Source organism: Malaya genurostris, chromosome 3 (assembly GCF_030247185.1).
Source record: "Malaya genurostris strain Urasoe2022 chromosome 3, Malgen_1.1, whole genome shotgun sequence".
NCBI lineage: Eukaryota > Metazoa > Arthropoda > Insecta > Diptera > Culicidae > Malaya > Malaya genurostris.
Window position 1 is genome coordinate 35,321,079 of NC_080572.1, and position 22,716 is coordinate 35,343,794.

The 22,716-nt window shown below is 35.8% G+C and overlaps 1 protein-coding gene across 12 annotated transcripts in view; it reads right to left on the reverse strand.

Annotated features, from left to right (window-relative positions):
• Positions 1-22,716, reverse strand: part of LOC131435488 (uncharacterized) — a 682,557-nt gene that overhangs the window by 125,522 nt on the left and 534,319 nt on the right. For 2 of the 12 annotated variants that reach the window (XM_058603428.1, XM_058603417.1), the window contains exon 1: positions 16,348-16,986. The exons of the other annotated variants lie outside the window; for them this stretch is intronic. The gene's annotated coding sequence lies outside the window, so the exon portion shown is untranslated. Of the gene's footprint in view, positions 1-16,347; positions 16,987-22,716 lie in introns of those variants that run through there. 12 annotated transcript variants of the gene reach the window in all.

A 22,716-nucleotide genomic window follows, 5' to 3' on the forward strand; every position in this document is an offset into this window, starting at 1 on the left:
TCTTTTTCTCCAATACAACATCGTATTTATACCTGCCAATATAGAAAAGACAACCGCGTCTGATATTTTTACGGCAGTAGTGTGCCATCTAGTGACTAGTAGTCATTACGGTGTTACCGTTTCGGTGACAGGGCGCCATATAGCTGCAGATTGCAGAAGCCAATTCAACCATTCATATTGGTTGAAAACAACATTTTATTTCTTTAATTCAACTAAAAAATTAGTTGAATGGAAATGAAATGTGCCTTAGCTAAGAAATGACAGCACGTTTAATTTGTGAATTCAACTAAAAAAATAGTCATTTCAACAAATATTTTATTTCTATTAAGGGAATGAAAATAAAAAATCTAAATCAGCAAAAGTAAGATTTTTTTAGTTGTCTCAAAAAATAACTAACTAAAATCAGCAAATCAACTAAATTTTTCGCGAAAATGCTGATTTCGGTCGTTCCGTTCAGGGTAATAGTACACAGTTCGAACATTTTTTGTGATTTTACATCTCATAAATGGAGCGTCGTATTTTACACAAAAATTTATATTCAAGAACATGTAAAATTGTGTGATTTGAAATTCACATGACTTGAAATCGAATGAAATAAAAAAAAACAAGATACCGACTTAAACCAAGAACCATCAGATCACAAATCACTTCAGTAAATCGACTAAACCACGGAAGCCCATATCTGCTTGATGAATAATTGATACATATAAATCCACACAGCGGCACATGGTAACCGAGTGCAAATTACATTCGGAGCCTGTAAAATTCTGTACGAGTGGAATATAGCGTCATTTGAAAAGTTAAAGGGGGGAGGTAGGGTCTAAACGATGAAAAAAGCATCATTTTTGGGAATTTATTCCAGAATTATCGTTCAATAAAATAAAATCAAATGTTTTGCATTATAAAAAGCATCATTCGAACAACATTGTGTAATTTTTTCGTGAAAACATATTGAGAAATAAGTCGGTGAAGAGGTATTTATGAGAACGCTTCTTACAAATCATGATTTGCGGTGTCAGCACAGACTAATCAGAAGTGAACAAATGAACGCAGCATATTTAGAGTAGAAGTTTTTCTAGACCCCAACGTTTCTGTTTTATTTTTTTTTTGATTTTTTAATTTTTGGTGGTTGTTCAAATTGAAAACTACGATTTTTCACGGAAAAAAACCACCATTTTGTAGCTGTTAAACCTCCCCAAAGTAACAAACAACGAAAAGGAAAACTTTGGGGTCTGGTTTTTTTACGTAGAAAATGTGTGCAAAATTTGAAAAAAAAATTGGTGCAGTAGTTTTTGAATGATGATGGACACGGACTTTCAAACCCTGCTTTCGAGGAAAACGCGTTTAAAGGTTTTTGTCTATAAAATCAATTTAAACAATTGATTACTCCAGGGAGCCAGTAGGATCTAAAATTTTCAAAAAATCATATTTTTTCTATTATAATTTATTGTAACGAAACAATTCAAGAATGTTTTGTCAAGTTTTGAAGTCAATCGAAGTAGAAATCTTGGGCCTGTGCGCCGAGCTCTTAGAATGAGATAGCCATAAATAAAGGTCCATAACTTCCAGAGTTTCGTTCCAATAGGCTTGAACATTTCACAGAAAATTCTTCAAATGTTTTACTATAAGAAAATATAAAGAAAATAATAAATAATTTTTCGAAAGTGTTAGACCCTACCCGCCCCTTAAGTAGTTATGAATTGTACAAGTATCGTTTGTTGAATTATGTCACCTGTAATTAAATTCTCCTATCATCGATGACAATCTTCAACTGCTCATTCGGTTGAAGAATGTTCGTCGACGACAATATCAACGTTCTCGTGATCCTGCTATGAAAAACATAGTTAAGGATTTACAAAAAGAAATTAAACATAGATTTACTCTTTTGCGAAATGAAAATTTCGCTAAAGAAATTGAACAAATTAAACTATATTCTAAACCTTTCTGGAAACTTTCTAAGGTTCTTAAGAAACCTCAGAAACCAATTCCTGCTCTCAAGGAAGGAAATCGAATACTTCTTACAAATGGCGAAAAAGCAAAGTGTAATAAATATATTAAATGTTTATATCCTCTTATAAACAGAAATTCTAAGCTTTCTCTAAAAAACAAATTGTTAATTTATAAACTAGTCTTCAGACCAGCCATGCTTTATGCAGTACCAATTTGGTCAAGTTGTTGTTCCACCAGGAAGAAAACGCTTCAAAGGATTCAGAATAAAATTCTGAAAATGACTTTGAAGCAACCTCCCTGGTTTAGTACAAATGAGTTACACAGACTCACAAATATAGAAGCATTAGATGTAATGTCACATAATATTATAAGCAAATTCCGACAAAAATCGATGCAAGGTAGGTTTAGAATTTTCCCTACACAAAAATCTCAGAATTGCGGAAGCAAATAATGACCTCATGGTAATAACCAAACCATATATATAATAGGGATAAAAAGTCACCACTTGTGGCTGAACACCTAATTTAAATATTAATAATTTAATTTTAACTCATATTCCAATAAGTAGTTATTAAAAAAAAAAATAAAATAAAAAAAAATGTCACCTGTAAAATTCATATTATTTTCTGTGTAATGCAGCGCCTCTTTTACGTTTTAATGGGTCTGGGGACAAGAATTATTTGTGTGTCCCTAACAAACGGAACGACCTTTTTTACTCGGTGAGTCCTGTCAAGGGCCATTTAAGACCTTGGGCATGTGGGCACGTGCCTCTACTGCCCCTCTGTAAAAGTGGTCCTAATGTAATGTAATGTATGCACATAAGAGAAGCATCGCAGTTCACGCAAATTTACGTGAAATAACATGTAATGTTATGTTGCATGACATGAAATTCACTGAAATAAAAAAAAACTACTGATCGCGACGCAACGACTTGAATAATTGGATCACAAAGTACGGCCGTAACTCGACTTTTGAGAGAAAAAGTAGGCAGAATTGGTGATTTTTCAAAGGATTTATTCACATTTATTTTAAAAAAGAAAAATACAATTGGTCGATAGTACTGTTGAAGAAATTAAAAGATGTTAAATCGGAATGAAATATTAGGTGTCGGTATTATTTTTCTCTTGAAATGGCTTTTTATTATTGCAGAGGCTTTCACTTTCCGAAGCAAATCGCCTAGCTGAAATCAAAAAAGTTGAAAAAACTTTGAAAGAAAATATATCATGGTGTACTTTTATGATTCGGTTTATCTAAAGAAAACTCTTCCGATGATAAAAAAAACATAGTACCAAAACAATCGATTTTTGAGGAAGTCAAAATTCAAAATTAAAACTCATTGCTAACGATTCCATAATTTCCAGATGAAAAATGGATCGTTCATTTACAAGCATTTGTGAATACAAACAATTGAAACAAAGTTTGATAGTTGGAACTACGTTTTGGATGAAGTTTCTCGCGCATATTTTCGAAAGTAATTTTTTTTCCGAGCCACGATTAATTAACAAGTTTAAGTCAACGAATATCTCACTAATAGTACTGTTGTTGTACCGTTGAATTCCACTATGTCACGTCATTACACTCTCACAAAGTCACTATTTTCACAGTCACTCTTTTTCCGAAAGTGTATCAAACGTTATAATACAGATACGTATTTCGGAATGTTACTTACATCCTACTTCAGTGTATCGGTTTTATAAGTTCATTGAAAATTTAGGAACGAATATCTGCAAAAGCGCTTTCTATCTTTCCTATAAAGCGGTTTAGAAGTGGTATGTAAAAAGGTGGGAGGGTATTGTCAGAGACATAGCTAGATGATGTGAATACGAATAAAATTGACATGCTTTTTTCACACGTACGAATACCGATAATCGCACGTACTAGTTGATTTATTGTGTGAATTTATCAATTGCATAATTGTAACCGTACAATCACAAAGCGGAACTCGGGGTTTTGTAGAGGATAAGACCGATTGAATGCAAAATGCAATGTTCAAATTCATTCATAAAAAAAAAATATATTGTATAGTGGTTTGACAGAATATAACACAACAACTGAATCTTACGAATTCTTAAAGTATACATTATTGATATCCACTCACCAAACGTGGACAAAGGTATCTATAATTCCTTAAAAAATTCACGAGAAATGGTAAAATATTATACATTTCTATACTGATATGATACGCACTACACAAACTAGATAATTTTGGTGAAAAATTTACAAGCCACTTTTGATACCATATAAACAAATTTTGCTTGAATATTTTCCAGTTATAAAATAATGCATAGTTGGAATTAGTTCGGTGAAGTATTGTCATCATACCAATAATTTTGGTATGTAACAAAGAATGAACAATTTCGCTATATGCGAGAATATCAATTATAAGAGCAGTTTGGTTATAAATTGAATGACTAAATTGACCGTCTTAAACAATATGCACAAATGTGTCTCCCTCATATTAGTCAATTAAGAATACAATAATATACAACAATACAATAGTTAGGGTCTGTTTTATTAGCGAACAAACAATGTCGTAAGCCCACTGCACTCAATCACTGAAAATGTTCTGTAATTCTGTGTGTCGGTTTGCGTATTTCTGTGTGTCGGTACGCTTTGAGCGATGATTCGTTCAATTCATTTTATAAAATTCTATTATGGATTATATTTATATATTTCAACAGATTTTTAATGACAGTTCATAGTCACAATTACCAAGCAAAGTCCTGACATTATATTCCTTTTGTAGAATTTGATCTATCAGTTTCAACAGATTTCGCAGCCGATTTTTAATGTACAGAATCATTACATGGCTAGTACTAAGATCCTATTGATACTAAGAATCCTTCCAGGTCGGGACTCGAACATACGAAAACTGACTTGTAAGACCCTATGCATTGAATGCAATGCAAAACAATGTTTTAACAAGAGTACACTAACTCACTTCATCGAAAAACAAGTGTAACTAATTCACTTCATCGAATGTTCAAACCTTAACATTGTAATTTTATGTGGATTACAAATTCAGTCTTTGTAGTACTATGCTAATTCCTTATCTAAAGCGCATAGAATTGTCATTTGATATTACTACTGCCAAAACTAAACTACTATTGAATAAACTTTTATTGAAAGTAATTCTGCTCACCTTCAAGTTATCAAAAAGGGAATTTATGTATGAGTTAGAGTGTAGTAAATCGAACTTGCACAAAAAATCTTAATTCGGTGAAACCGTTGAATTGACCCTAAGCCAACAGTTGAAGTTGTGAATCATCAACGAAAAAAATCATCTGAAAAAAAGGCTGAACATGGATGAAGCAATCGGAACAGATTGGCTCTTAACTCAATTCAAGTACATCCTAGAATATTCACTTTAAACAGTAAAACTATATTACATCACACGAGCTGGTCCTGAAAAAATTGACGTGAAATTGTCGAAATCAAATTGTCAGAAAACATTATTTATTAATAAAATTTTCAAATTTTGAATTGAAAATTCTGTATGGGAATAATAATTCGGTAAATTCCAACTTCGATCTCATCTCAAGTTCCAGAAAGTCGAGCATAAAAAAAAGGCGGGTGGGTATTGTCAAAGACATAACTGGATGTCGTAAATACGAAAACAACTGACATGTTCCATAATGTAGAATTTGAAACGATGCACCTAAACTAACACATGGATTAATAAGTCCCGAGACTAAAGCAGAGATGGCGCTCGTAGTAAACCAGTAACCACGTCTTTCTAGAGTACTAACCTTTGCTTGAAACGGGTCAAAATTTTAAGTCGATCCGACCAGAAACAGCTGAGTTATCGAGGTTGGAGTAAAGTCGTTTTGTAGTTTGTTTAAAAAATGGAAAAAAACCGAGTTTCGTGTTTTGATAAAACATTGTACGTTCCACTGGGGAGCGGGTCATATCGCCTAAAGCCATTTCGCCGAAAGTCGTTTCGACCTCGCTACCGCTCGTTCGGACCGCACATGAACTAAAACGATGTGGAGTAGCCGCATTAGTATTTTTTCATTTTCACCTAATAAACGGAAAATACCACCTACATTTGCCTGGTAGATACACCTATGCAATTGCTTTGATGCTTATTAGCTAATAGTCAACAAGTTTTCTTGGGAACTACTTTCTGAGGTTCATGAATCAATCTTTATTCAAGAGTACAACAATCAATCATTATTCAAGAAGTACAATGGTAAGTTAACAAAATGGGCGTTAACGCCAATTCTAATTACGATTTCAAGACGATTTCAGGATTCGGCGAAATGACCCTTTCGGCGAAATGGCATTCGTCGAAGTGACCCATTCGGCGAAATGTCATTCGGCGAAATATCCCTTTCGGCGAAATTACTTTCGGCGAAACGGCTTTCGGCGAAATGTCTTTCGGCGAAATGGCCCTGATCCATTCCACTGAAGCGTTGTAGGATCTCCTTCCAATGTCTAGAATCTTATGAGTAAATCGCAGTGAAAGCCGTCGTAATGAAGATTAGTCCCAAAAGGTGCGGAGAAGAGCCCTCCCTTTTTCCACGAATTGTTAATAGCAGGAAGTTGGCATTTCCACTCTCCCTACCCAAAACGCTTCCGTCGGGTGCCCTGTTGGTTCCTCTTAATAGTTAGAGCAGAAATTTTTCTAGACCCCAACGTTTCTGTTTGTTTTTTTATTTTTTTTTAATTTTTGGTGGTTGTTCAAAGTGAAAACTACGATTTTTCACGAAAAAATTCGCCATTTTGTAGCTGTAAAACCTCCCCAAAGTAACAAACAAGCAATAGGAAAACGTTGGGGTCTGGATTTTTATATGTAGAAAGTGTGTGCAAAATATGAAAAAAATTGGTTCAGTAGTTTTTGAATGACGATGGACACGGACTTTCAAAACCTGCTTTCGAGAAAAACGCGTTTTGTCTATAAAATCAATGGAAACAATTCATCACTCAAGGGAGCCCTTAGGGTCTAACATTTTCACAAAATCATATTTTTTCTTTTGTATTTTTTTTATAATGAAACATTTCAAGAATGTTTTGTCAAGTTTTTAAGTCGATCGAAGCAGAAATCATAGACCTGTGTGTCGAGCTCTTACTTCTTTGCAGTATGAGATAAGCAAAGATAAAGATCCATAACTTGCCGAGTTTTTCTCCAATTGGCTTGAAAATTTCACAGAATATTCTTGAAATGTTTTACTATGACAAAATACAAAGAAAATAATAAATGATTTTTCAAAAGTGTTAGACCCTACCCGCCTCTTAATTCTCTACGACATTAAACTCTGCAACATTTTTCGCGAAAAAAAGGCTTCACTTGATCTCTATTACTGTGAATTTCACACAGCAAAAAGTGCACAAATCTAACCAAACTGTGTTATATTTGCACTAAACTGAGGATATTTACCTTCGATTTGCGAACAACAAATCCCAATAGTTCTTTAGAAAACTTTTGAGCCAGTAGAACGGCTGATTTTGTGTAATGCTCTCCACCGTTGTTTTTTCATCAATGCAAATGACTGGCAGCTGTGACGTAATCGCTCTTGTCGGAGATGTTGATTCGTTAGTTACAACAATATTCACGATCAAAAACTTATCACTCTCTCTGAGGGTAAATTTTGAAAAGGCACCCCATAGTAAAGTAAGTCGTATTCACGACAAAATCGGGATATCACATGATATCTAGACATGTCGAAAATATCATCAGCAAAATCGATTTTGAAAATTTCACGTACCCTCTACCACATCCTTCAAGCCACTACCCATTGATTGAGCAAAAATTTTGCTTAGGGACTTTTATAAAGTGACCTGACACCCTAATATGTACAGTTCAAAAGAAACCTCCATTGAATCCATTAAATCTACCTTTACGAAAGCCATCCACGCGATTGAAAATCTATAAAACTCGAAATGCAATGGTATAGAAAACAAAAAATATGTAGTTCGAAATTTCGTCCGAGAGTTCAGTTTAAACATTACACTACGGTGTAATAGCAAAAGTGTTTTGAAAATAGTATTAATTTCACGTGTGCCTAGCGGTTTGTGTCGCGCTAGCAGTTCAACACAAACTGCTACACACTGATGAGTCGAAGACGAAACGTAAAATATAATTTAATGTTAATCGAAGTTTTTTCACTTCATGCCGATGGACATTGACATAAAAAAATATATAAATGCGGTTTATTAAAACTAATAGAAAATTATTGAGTTGGATGTACGATGCTTTTGTGCACGAGTAACTGACGTGTAGCACTGAAAAATCACTAAGTAAAGTCGTTTAATTTGTTGTGTGAATAACATTCGTATCAAATCGAAAAATGATGGGAAAGCAAATTAAACTGAAATGCTTATTTATGTTTCAGAACATTACACATCTTGCTCAAGTATATTTCCTTTTTTTTGAATATTGTAAACCTCGACTTGGTATTGTAAATCTAACGAATTTTCCATGTTAGTAAAATAACTCATGTCTCTAGACGATTTTCTATCCATTGCGAAATTTTAAATATATAACAAGAATAATATGCAGAACAATCAACAATAACATACAACCAATGGGTTCGATGTATTTTGTTAAGTGTTACCTCCAGGTCATTTTCCAACTTGCAGAAACAGGATTCTGTATATAAAGTACTTATTCTAATTTTACCTCTCGGTAGATGAGGGCATCGCACGGAATTTTCATATTCACTTTAGCAAACGGTAAAACAGTTTCAGCTCTTGTTGAACTTTTCCTGAAACTAGTCGTACTGCTTTTCAGCGAAAAATCAATTAATCGAGTAGCTGTCAATTTGTTGCACACATATTAACTAGTCAACCAACCATGACTCCGGTAAAGCATGAAACCATCGAGCTCCAACAAATATTTCCCTATCATTTCGTTTCAACCCGAAATTAATGACTGCTATATAATCAGATTTCACCGTATATTAAGAAATTATTTTCCGCCTGCCGCACGCCCTTCCATAGTCCATTATTTATTGCCTCTTTGCTCTAGTTTCCCCACCGATTATTGCCGCAACCGGTCTCAGGGAGGTCAGGAGCAAGAGCGGCGAAAATTGTGGTAATTTCCCGGATAATATGATTTAATAGCAACAAAAAGCAAAAAGTCTCCCGGATGTGCGCAGTGTTGGAGATCCAATCGGGCTATCCACGGAAGTCGTGCAGCTGAATTTCGGTGTCCAGTGCAAATAAAGCCTAGAAAACCGTGAAGGCATTTTCGCTTATAAACAATTCCAGCAAAAGGAGTATCTTGGATCGCGTGTCGTTTTACGCAAGAGATTATGACCCGAACGTTCATAGCCCGAGGGTCAGGATGTTGATGGATTGTGTGAGATGAAACAATTAAATTTCTCTGATATATTCCAACCGTTTTTAATATACTGTACACCCACCAACACACCTATGCGCATGGAACAGCGATCTAACGGTTCATTAAGAAAGACTTCACATTCTGCCATTGAGTTTAATTTCTTTTGATTCTGACTCAGTAATCACCGTTGAAGTGATTTATGCCTCCCCGTAATGTCTCGAGTACCAAACGCGTAGCGTTTATAATAGTTCGAGATGTGGGTTCTCCGCGACCATTCGAATGATGTATAGTACAGTAAAGTGTTGAGAGCCGTTTATCGAGCTAATAATTCTACAAACTCATTTTTCATCAAGCCTCCGCACAATCACGCTGAAATATACCATTTGGCATCTACAACCCATGCGGTGCTGTTGGCATTGCTTTTAATGAAAGATTTTTTGGCCCGTGTATTCACCCGCAAATTGGATTAGGCTATTAAACCGTAGCCAATATCCAGGATATTCGTCAAACAACCGGAAGGTGGCAGGTTATTAGGACGTGGTGTCGCAATAATTCTTTCTCCGAACCGTTGTTTCAATCGCTTTCTAGACGTTGTTTGTACAAATAATGTACGTGATAAATTACAAGTAGATGTACACTTTTTCTGTGCGGCTTTTTGTTGGAGGTGAGAAAAAAATTTAGCTGGGTTCGATTCCCAACCCTGCACATAGGGTCAGAAAGTTTATCTGGTCCAAAGAGGCGAATAATAAATAATTAATTTTAAGCTCATTTGAAACCTATATAATCGAAACATAAAAAAAGAAACTCATAGAACAAGAAACTTGATGAAAGACTTTTCATCATACGTCGTAAAACGTTTAATAATCAATTATTTTAAGTTTTATTTGAGTACTTATGTGTAGTACAAAATGCAAGCCTTTCAGTTTCGTTTTGTTTACAAATCTTGTCTTAATACGAAAAAAACATTTAAATTGATTTAACTACCGACAAAACTTTAATACAAAGACTGTACTCGAAATACAGCAGACAAAAATAATCACCAAAAACTTGTTTCGATCCGGATGCTATTGAACCTCTCAGGAAATAAATAAATATGTATTGGATATGTTTTTTCTTTCGAAATTGGTTTATTCAACCCTATTCCTGGGTAAAATATCTTGGGCTAAATGGCAATCCATAAAATCCTGTTCGTCAATTGCGCCATTTGTCTTACACACTTTTATCCTCTTCAAATCCTTGTCTATCTTGGTGACCTTCTCATGTTTTTGAAGTTTACCATTCACAATCGCCCAGAAATTCGTTTGACCGTAGAAAGTGCAGCAGGCGTTTCTGGAAGCATTCTTCTTTACATATTTGGCCGTTTATGGTGCTGAAAGATATTTACGGCTTGCTGAATCTACCGCACCTACAAATCGCATGCCGCCCAAAGATTGACAAAATTTCTTCTTCCGAAACATCCAGATGGAACCGCCGTTGAATTACGATGCGTTTCGGCTACACCTACCACACGTGGTACATCTTCCTGGTGCGGGAGGTATACGGTGTATACTTATTACGGTTTGGTAAGACACCTTCCTTACTTTGAAGACATGGAGTCCGGATCGTTGGTATCTGTCTTTTATTTATTATTGAGGTTCCGTTTAGCTATGTCCCGATATTTTTCCATTGAGTGGAGTCGGACATGCGTACCAGACTCATGTACAATAACCTCTTGATTGATGATCCCGTGGAGATTTATTTGCAAACTTCAACAGCTGTCGTCTTTCCCCTTCCAGGTGCCGTATAATCTCTCTGTCCCGGAAACTGTTTAAAGTTTGTATTGACGTAGTCTGTGTGATATACGAAAGCTTCGGTGATCGTTCGGTAGCCAGCTTGTTATGCTTTTCGTCATGATTAGGAATCATATACATTTTGTTAGTCGACAAACAGTTGCAAATTTTCTTCTATACACGATGAAAAATAATACTTCAAGTTTAAGTAGACCAATTTTGAATAATAACACCTTTTCTTAATTAATTTCATGTAATTAAAACTATGTTCGAATGCATGGAGCCAGAATATTTTGTTTTGATTAGTATAACAAAAGGTACTCAACATCAAATTTTCTCATGTTATGATAAAATGCTCTCGGTTATGATAAAAATCCCCGGAAAGTTCTGTGATATTTTGAACAACCGGAAAAGGGTTCAAATGTAAAGGTCGGCGGCACTAAAGTATCTCTTGGTTCAATTAACAACTTTCCTCAAATGAAACTTATGTCCAGTTGTTTGGCGTCATGGTGGCACCCGTTGTTTTGCATATTTTCGTGTTGCCAAATGTATTTGTTCCAATCAAGTACTTCTTATTCTGCTCGCTACACCGATGCACTAAAAATGCAATCTTGTTTATTCATTTTTGAGTTCTGGTAACTGAATCGCACGCTGATCTGATTTTTGATCTTCTTTTCGCTCGTTGAGTGGGTCCAGTTTTTTCTGCTATTTTGGGAAATAGAATTCGAAAGTTAGCCCAGAAAAAATGACTGTTTTTATGTTTTGCTCAAGTGTTGATAATTTAGTTCTATTTGATCATTAAAATGAATTTCCAAAAGAAATGTCGAGAAATTTTTTCTGAAAGCTATTGTAAAGTCAAACATTTTTTTGTCAAATTTTCAACAATATCATGACATTTTTCAACAAATAAACTGATTTGAATAAAACTTTCGCAAATCGTATGTAATACAATAAATTTAAACTTATTGCACCAAAAGAACGAAAAAAAATTCTTACAATTTTTGAAAACAGTTGAATTTATTCAATTCTCTGGAATTTTGAAAAAATTAAAAAAATGTATTATGATAATAACAGTTATTTCACGTCCATGAACACTAGCAATTTCATTTCATTTTTATATGTGCAACACATTTTTGTTTTCTATATATAGGGGTGCACATTAGAAACTCAACGAAAAATACACATAGAAATGTGGTCAGATTTCGAACACTTACAGCTCAGTCTATGTTGTAGCAATTATGAATATTATTTCAATTTTTTTTGAATGGATAAATTTTTATTTGAATGGATCAAGCTACGTATTTTTAATTATATATAATTGAATTCTGATTAATAACGATCAGAGCTCTATTGTGTCAGCTAAAAATCTATGCTGGTTTACTGGATTTTCCTTACAGATACGATGGTTTTGAAGGAGTAAGCGAAGCAATTAATGCAAAAGCAGAGCTGTAGGAAAGCACGCGAATCTTTACATATAAGCAAAATTATAGCCAACGTTTCAGTATCACGTGTAACATGTCAGAGGAAGGTAGCTGCTAGACAACAAGACACAAAGCGCTATAAAACTATTAGAAGCTCTATTTGGTACGCTTTGATCTTTTGTCATGCGAGTTTGGATGGAATGCTTTGTTATGTTGTTTTCATCTGAGAAATTTGCAAGTATCCCAGGGTAAATTTTAAGATAAATTTCTAACTTAAATAAAATGAACTCGAATAATTATCGAAATCGTAGAATGGTAGTAATGGTAGAGTACTTAACACTATAAAAATAGCTGTATGTATGCAAAACTTGATTACAAGCTCAGCGAAGAGAAGCTCAAATATCAAAATCCGTTACGCCTAGTTGGCACATATGTATAATTGCATATATTTCGGCTATTGATGTAAGGAGTGTATCGAAGATAAGCTATCCACAAATTTTTCTTTCAAATTATGATAAAAAACGATATTTTTTTCAAACTAAAAATTTATCCATTATTGTATGAGGTTAAAATTGAGTATAATGAAAACCGAATGAAATTTAAGTTATTCCTTCAAGAATTGTCGAACTTTTGATCGAACGCTCTTCATTAAGTTCCGGACAAGTGTTACATCGCATTTTTTTGACGCTTGAGACCAAATTTTTTTGAACTCCTGCATGTTCCCAGCTGCCTTACCAGTCTTCTTGAAGACCCTCTTCACGATTGCCCAGTAACGTTCGATGGGTCGAAGCTGAGGGCAATTTGGTGGATTGATATTTTTTCAACGAAATTTATACCCTTTTCCGCAAGCCAATTGATAGCGGTTTTGGCATAGTGAGCCGACGCTAAATCCTGCCAATACAGGGGAGGTGTACTATGCTTCCTATATAAAGGCAGGAATCTCTCCTGGAGACACTCAGATCGATAGATTTCTGCATTTATAGCTCCGCTAGTGTAAAAAAACCACAGGAACATATTGTTTGCCATACCAGTATCTTTCTACCGAATTTCTCTACTTGAATCGACCTGTCCGAATCGCTCACATCCTCCTCAATAACGACAGTTAAGCATTGTGGACCTGAAAGGATTTTTGAGTCCTCCTTTACATAAGTCCCATCGTCCATCAAAACGCATGCATGCGGACACTGCAAAAGATGCGAATACAATTTCCGGGCCTTGTTTCTGCTCGCTTCTTCTGTTCTACACTTTGTTTCGAGATTTTCTGCTTCTTGTAAGTCTTCAGGTGATTTCGCCTGTTGAAATGCTGGATCATTCCGACACTCGTTCCTGCTTCTTTGAACAAATCACGTATTGACATTGATTTTTTCTTCAAGACTAGAGATACCACTTTCTGGACTAGTTTCGGGTTGGAAAACCGGGTTTTCTGCCTCTTCCTGGTAGCTCATCCAACGAATAGTGTTCTCCAAACTTATTAATGATGGTTTGACACTGGCATGATGAATTCCAAACCGCTTTGCCAATTTTCGCATAGTAATACCCTTCTCACTTAGCCATGTGTCCAGAACCTTAATTTCCACTTCCTTTTCAATTCGCGACATTTTGAAAACGCGGAATTTCAACCGCACAAACAAGTAAACATACGAAAGCTAACAGCCAAACACACAGCATGCTGTGATCTGAACATAAAAATCATCACAAATACATGCGTACAACACGAATGTATGTGGATAGCTTATTTTCGATATACTCCTTAATTTCGTCAGATACAAGACAAATACGAATCAAGGCAAACAGTCTGGGTTCGAGTGTTCGATGTTGGTCCTTAATACACTGAGGTCTTTTTTACGCTGGGGATACGTATCGCGTAAAAAAACGCGTAACTTCGGGAATCCGCGTAGCTTTGGAAATCCAGATCGTGAATTCAGGTCAAGAATTTATTTCCTCAATTACGGACTGAACTCATTTTCAGATGCTCGGTTCCGAATATAGTTTTAGTTATTCTAACAGTTAGTTCCAGAATTCAGATCTAAAATATATATCCTGAATTTCGAACACAAATTCTGAAATTGAGTTCCCAAATAAAAAAAATCGGATTGGAATCTCAAACTAAAATTAGGAAACTAAACTCAGTTCCGAAGTTTAGTAAAGAACCTAATTACAGAATCTAGAATAAGGATTCAGTTCCAGAATCATAGTTTCAGAGTCTGGACCAGTAATCTGGAGCTAAGTTCTGAAACTGAATTCTAAACCTGAAATTAAATTTTGAATTCAGGTGGAACAGAATCCAGGTTTCGTATTCATTTCTAAAATCCAACCGAAAGTTCAGCTCCCGAATTCAGATCCAGTATACTTATTGCGATTATTGATAATTATTGACGACGACCAAAATGTCGTACTGAGTATTTGAAGTCTTATACCATGCAGAGAATATTGCTGCTGTTCTTAGAAGATCCTAACCACGACGTCCAGTTTACCTTCCATACTCATACAATTGGGCATTGGAACTGACATGTGCCTGACTACCTCAAAACCGTCGTCGCGGGTACGAAAAAGGCAAGCAAGCGTGATGAGTTTTTCTCATTGTTTCCAAAAGTTTAAGAAAAACAAATTTATAGTTCTTCATTCACACCGTTGAAAACTGTTTCATGAATCGCTGATCATATTCCTGATAGCGTTGAGAAAGAATTATGCTGTTGCATTTAGTAAAACTCGATATATTCACGATTTAGCTCTTCCCAGTCTTCTACAGGGTAAATTTCGAAAAGAAGCCACATAGCAAAGTAAGACGTCAAAAATAAACTGTAGAGTTGTTAACGAGAGAACTATGAAAACACGAAAAATAAATACAATCTTACAATCTTGCCACATAAAATACAACTCATTAGAACCTAACTTGTCAAATGACGAATAAATAAAAAAATGTTATAGGTAGTTGTGTTGGGTAACAAGCGCACCTATGTGGATATATGGGTACCATTTTTCTGATAAGCACATATGAGCTTGTGAGGCTCAGTTGATTAACGGATTAATGTTACCGTCGGAAGATTCTCGGTTCAAGTCACAGTCGACAAACGTTTTCCTAATTCAATTATATTCCAAGCCATGATATTATCAAATGACACAATTTCACATGTTCTTTGAGTTACGTGAACCTCGACGCTTCATTTTTGTACATCTTATAAGATTTACAAAGAAATTAGTTTGAATGTGAGACGCAACACATGAATTGGTTCCAGATTTATGCTGATTAAGCAATACCCGTAAATTCCAAGACTGGTGTTTGCTTTGTACTCACAGTTTGAAAATTTCGATGGATGAAATAACAATGTAATAATTCCGTATCGTACTGGAACATCGACTCAAAGAAAATGAAAATCGAGACACAACTCACTTTTTGCTGTTTTTTCGTTGAACATATTGAACGAAGCTTCCACAGTATATTCCATAATTGGACATTATCACTAACATTTTTAATAACAGAGGAATAACATTCAACCTAAAACTTATTTGCAGTGTCGCAGTTTTTCATGCCAAATTTATTTCCATACTTCTGATGTACACGTTTATTATGAAGCGAAAGCCGCTGCTGAATGATTTCGTCTAATTCTAGGGTATGCATAATTTTTTTTGAATATACCAGATAGATTTGTTCGATTGATAAATGAAATTTGGATTCTAATATCTCAACCGCTTTGAACAATGAATACAACAAAGCACAACGACGTTTCGTATTGACAAAATCCCAAACGCGATTTCAAGTTCAGTATCCACAGATTTGTGTGGTGTCATCGCACAAGCGATTCAACCGCGCTGTACTCAACTGCTTGCCGTATCAAAAACAATGGAGCCGAAAGATGGCAAACGGCGCACGTAATCTGGAAGCGAAAACAAATTTAACCCCGAAATCATCAAGATCCCTTACCAACTCTTATACTTTTTCAGGACATCCGGAAACACATACAATCGCTCGTGTATTCCACTTTCCACATGTCACATGGCACCGTCAGTTCACACAGAATTCACAGTTTCACACCCGCCTTCTGCCACTACACTATGGCAAAACTAAGAACGATATTTCCTCTATTGCTATATAATCCGCATCAAGAAGGACTGACGGCACTCGACGCGCCTTGGTGTCGTGTATATTTTTTATCTTTCTTCTGAATGCTGTCACTGCTCTTCTTGGTCGAATTTTATTCCGCTCGGGAAAACTATTATTATCCTTCTCCGTCACGACGTCACTGTAGCGGAATCCACTGCTGATGCTACTGACGATGATGCTGCTTTCAACCCTGCCTTTTACTGCATGCAGATAACGCCACCACCGTAAACTCAAGCTGGAAAAGCCCTTCAAAATTTCATAACATTCCTTTGCACGGAGAAAATCTCAATCATTGAGTCCAGGAATATAATTGGCACCGCTTTTGGGTTGCTTAACTGTTAAAACATTCAAACAATATTTCATTTGCTCAACACGCACTATTCAACACTGAAATAGTCACGTCAACTCCCCAAGGACTAAGGACCAGGACGATCAAAAATCGACAACCAAAACCGAACGCGAACGGTAGCAAACTGAATCCGGCTTGCTGTGCTCGTTTGTCGACTGCTTGCTGGATCCTGCTGCTCGTGCTCCTGGTGAAAAACTTGCGAGTGAGCTTGAGAGTACAGGATTGCGAGTACCGCAAGAGCACTGGCGAGCAAGTGGGAGCACGAGAATCACCGACAAGTGACTCCCTGATTACCATTGGCAGAATCAATCGGCGAGAGAGCACGAGTCGCGTGGGATGGGACGAAAATCTGCAAAATAGGAGCGAGGCCTACGGGATGCAGCCGAATTGACGTAGTCAAGCTGGGATGTTTATGAACGGTCTGAGTATGAAGAGTAGAAGGACGGGGTTAGTGGTCGATACACGGTGGAAGAATGTTGTTCTAACCCTACCCCCGGAGCCGCAGAGGATGTGGGAAAGCAGCATGAGGTGGCACAAAAAGGATGTGGAAACATGCCATCACGCTGTGCGGCATGTTATGGTGTTCGATTTTTCAACTGGGATTGGTTAATGGATTGAAATAATTTGATATTTCTTTAAAATGTGTAAGAAACGATACCGGTATAAGTTTTATATTTTATGTAGGGCATTGAAAATGTATGCGAATTAAAAAAATGTTTGTAATAAATTATTTGACACGGCCCTCAGGATTACAGGCTAAACAGGAGTCGGCTTAACTCTACACATTTCATATAACGAAAATATATTGTAATTCATTATTATTAATGAATTCTTTGGGTGAGAGAGAGGCGCTCACACTGTTATCGATCGAATTGAGGGAGCGTCATGGTTCACTATTCACGCCCTCGTCCATCGAAGTCTTTGTTGCTGTAGAAAGCCGTGCGGATCGTGAGGGGTAAAGGGAATTGGATTCTATGTTAGCTGTAGCAGATGTACCTTGTTATACGTTGGTTAGAGATGATGATTTAGTAAAATCCTTGTGTCATGACCGAAAGTCGCATAATAATCATGACATCGTTATGCGACATGGTTTTTGATTACTAACGACTGAAAACAGATTATTGTTGTCTTTAGCGAATTCGAGTGATTTGCATTCCGTGTGAAATTGAATGCATATTGCAATAGAGCAATTCCAGAAATGATTTGCAAGTCATCAGAATTCACATCCTCCGATTTCGATGAAACTTTGCATACGTTTTCAGTATTCAGTAGTATAAAACATTTTCAAAACATGTGGTCTCTGCATTCGATTCAAGAAGGATTTTTAAAAAGGTTATTTTTATTTTATATGCATTTTCTTCAAATCGGTAACTCGGAAACTGTAAGTTGTACAAAAAATGGCGACCAAGAAGAAGTTGTAGGAAATTGATTAGGTACTTAGGTACACTGTAAAAAAAGGTGAGTACTTTTTCAAAACAAACCGAAAAACTGAAATTGTAAAAAGAACGTCTCTTTAATTCATTTAGAGGTTTGGGTACCGCGTAGGTATCCAGCACATGACTTAATATTCAGTTTTACGTCTGTTCAGTGGACTATTTCAGCATTAACTTTACATCTGCTCAGCGAATTATGTTGACCCGTGAGTTTGCATCAGCAGTTCAACATAATGTGCTGGTGCACTGATGAGTCGATGACAAAACGTAAAACAAAGCTCTTTTATATTTAATCGAGAGTCAATCACTGCATCGGAATGTAGTAACCTGATTTTGCACTTGAGGTTTTATATTTTTGACAATCTTTTGCGTACTAAGTGCATAGTCATTCGAAGATAATCTGGTATCGATTGTCGTTTTGAAAATTGTAACGAAAGAATGGTATTTCTGTGTGCAACTTTAGTATATTGATAAACGTTACTACTCTAAACGCACCCCAATGGTGTTCTTATTGTGTCACTTAAAAGAACCACTTAGAAAATAAATTTTCAATTTGTCTATCCCTAAGTAGTCGCAAACTGTGTCGAAGACATCACTCTCCAAAACAATTCTCATTCCTAGTTATAAAAACTTAGAATTTCATATGGTCACTAGCACTGCCTAATAGGTAGTATTAACCAGGGGTGGAAATAAGCAAAGTTTTTGATTCACAGTAAAAAAAAATAATTAGTATTATTACTTCATATCACATGTTTATTGTAGATATTATAATGAACTCTGCAACGAATGATTTTTGATCAGATAAATTTTGATTTTACTTAGAATTTATAAATATCTTCATCGTTATCAGTATTACTATCTGATTCGGAATCAACATTTCAACAAAGTTCGGTTCGTTTTAATGCTACTCTGTGTTCATTAAACAGGTTTGAAGTTCAAATGGCTGTCACTTACAGTTTCGGTGATGTAATGTTTTAAGTGACGTTAACGTCAAAACTGATTAACGCTCAATTTTTTCGGATATAGATTATCCGATATCAATAATTTTAGGCTCGTTAAGTTAGTTTATTTCGTCGATCGCATCAAAATTCCGTGTTTCGTGGTGTATTTGAAATTTATTCAGTAATACCGTCGTGGTAGAGTAATATCATCAATAAAAACAGCTAATAATATTAACATACATGCTGCGATGAATAATAATTATAATAATAGCGTGCTATGGAGTTGATTAATATTACCCTATTTAGCTTGAATATCATACACAGAAGTAACAGGAGTGCAAGATTCGGCTACGCCAATTCAAACGCACCATTGAAACGCTGCGTCAAATGTTGCGCTCCATTTACCTCTTTAAATCAAATTTATGCCAAATAGCGTTTCATTGGGTTTAATCTGGGAGGATTCTTAGTGTCAGTAGGATCCATAGTACTAGCCATGCAATGATTGTGTACACTAAGAATCGGCTGCAAAGTCTGTTGAAACAGAAAGGCCAAATTCCACAAAAGGAATGTAATGCCAAGACTTTGCTTTGGGTGTAATCTAGATAGTGCATGAACATCATAATCAGCATCAGTTCGTGCTCGCATCGCAAACGACACAGTCGAAAATTTCTTACGGTCGCGACGACAGAAACAAAGACAATACAGTGCAGTGAACAATAGAGTGTACGAAATGGGCAAATACGATTTAACAAAGCCTGAAACTTGGCCTACAAGGCCAAATTCAATTTGTATTGATTTCAAGCGCTGCAAAGTTAGACCTGCAGCAACCGAAATTGAAATCTTGCTTAAGGAACGAATGCATCTAAACGTTAATGATGTAAGTGAGATTCAATTCAACAAGGCGTCGAACTGTGTGTACATTATGTTTAAACGTGAAAAAGATGCAATTGCATTTGCTTCGGGTAATAACGGGGTGCACAGTATTGATCATGACAATGTTAAATATAAAATCCCTGTGTTCATGGTGGACAATGCCATAGAAGTACGCGTGCATGACCTTCCCCCGCAGACCAGCGAGGGGTATGTTCGGGAATGTATGTCGCAGTACGGTGAAGTTCTTTCCATCGAAAAGGAAGTATGGCGGAATTTTTTTCCGGGTATCCGGAATGGCGTGCGAGTGGTACGTATGCAACTACGTAAAGCAATTCCATCTTACATCATTTGTGGTCAAGACGGGATACATCCGTGTAAAACGTTGATTACGTATGAAAATCAATTGGTTACATGTCAGTTTTGTGAACAACCTGCACACTACGGCAAACCATGCACTGAAACTACGAAAACAAACAAAACAAACAAAAACAAGGACAACCACCCGACAACGGAAACTAGTGAATGCAGTGCTCCTGTTTCAAAAGCACCTTCACCATCTAACCAACTATCAACGGCAATCAATGTACAAAGCGCATCTACAGCAACTGCAAATGAACCCAAGACTGCGATCAACAATGAAAACAAGGAAACGGAAACCACTCACAATTCCAACGATGTAGCAATGGATGATATGAGCAACGGACAAAATGACGGACAATCTTCGCTAGAAGGAAATGGAAGCTCCTCTCCCCCTAGAAGAAGGGTGACAACGAGATCCAACAATAAAAAAATAATTTTATGTAACAAAAACATGGGTAAATCGGCCACGTAAAGCTATACGCAAATTGGCCTGAATAAAAATTGTTATAAATATCATAATCAGCATCGACTAGCTGGAGGTAAAACAAAGTCTTTTGTCGCTATAATCACTATTTACTAATTTTGCATTGTGATCTGATTATTTTCATAAAACCTTCATCTAATATTCATTTTACTGCAATTAAACAACAGGTTGCGAAATCGAATACGGTTTGTATCAAAGGAGAACATGAATTTAAACTTCGCAAACCAAGCCGTAACGAAACCGGTATTTTCCCAACTTTTTCCCTTAGTTAAAAATTACTGTAGGATTACTGTTGTCACTCATTTTCACGCTTCTCATTGGAATCAACGATTTTAGATGTAAATCAATCGGCACTCATGTCTGATTTTGCTCATATGTGACTTTCTTCCAAAATGCTCAAAGCTGATCGAATCCAGTCCAGTAATTTGATCTAACAGGAATCAGTGGTAATAGTAGCTCAAAATCACCACCGATTAGTATTGATTTTGATCGATGTGATTCAAAGATCACTGATCAACTGATCTTAAAAAAATTAGATCAGTAGTGAGCTTTATTGGGAAAGATCACAATCGATCGCTTGATTTTTCCACTTTGAGTGGGATAACCGGATAGAATCTTATTTTGAATATTTATATTTGAATGATTTATATGTACCACGCAAACAATTTTTGAATTAATTTTATGGTGGTGTTGAGCAAGATCGCATCATGATTTTCAAGAAGTAGATAAAATAATTTTAGAATGATTGAATAGTTACAGATATTTTTCCCCGCTTTAGAAAACCTAATTATTAACAATTGTGCCGTATGCCAAGGAAAGTAATTGAACAAGTCTCAGAAAACACATTTGCCAAAAAATGTAGGGTTTAATATTCTTACCAAATTGTATATTAGATCGTTTTAAAAGCTGTTCATAATCACCATCGCATAATCATATAACTGAAGTTCATATTTTCCCCATATGATGCTATCGCACAAGCTTATTGCGACGATGAGCACACAATCGCATAATTGTTTGAACAACCTCGCCGTACACAGAATTGAACTCGCATTACTTCCATAAATGTTTGGCTGTACATGATATCCCAAATTTGTCTGAATTATATCGCATTGTACGTAAAACCCCTCGCACAAGATGATAATTCCTAGCATCCAATGCGATTGGCTCACAATTCTGACTTTACTGGCTAAATATAAAAATATTTGGTCGCATTCTAATACGGAGTGTTTTACTGAAAATTCAAGAACATTTGTTTGAAAAATGGTTAGGATAATTGAAAATTATCAGTATCATGGAACATTTATGTAAACAACAGACTTGTTCGTGAAACAATACGAACTTCCTCACAATAAGAAATTCTATAAACCTTCTCTTTTACGATATATTGTGAACACATATGTGTGAATGTGAATGATAGTTTACATCATAAAACGTAATGAGATATTTCGCACTGTAAGATTTGTAGATATGCGATGTGACTCAGTCATCTGTAAGATAAAAGAAGAATGTATTCGTCTGAAATCGGGCTTATCAACAGCTATGGTATGGATGAGAGTAGAAAAACTCGGTAAACGATCCACAAGTTTCAGGTTCGAGCCTCGATCCGTAAAAGCTCGTTGTTATTTTTTGCTTATTAGTAGGATGTATGGTTAGAATCGCATAGACACTTGAATAAACTCTCAAAAAATATACTTACGTTCGCATACATTACAAAAGTAAATCACTGAAACTGATAAACTGAATCACATT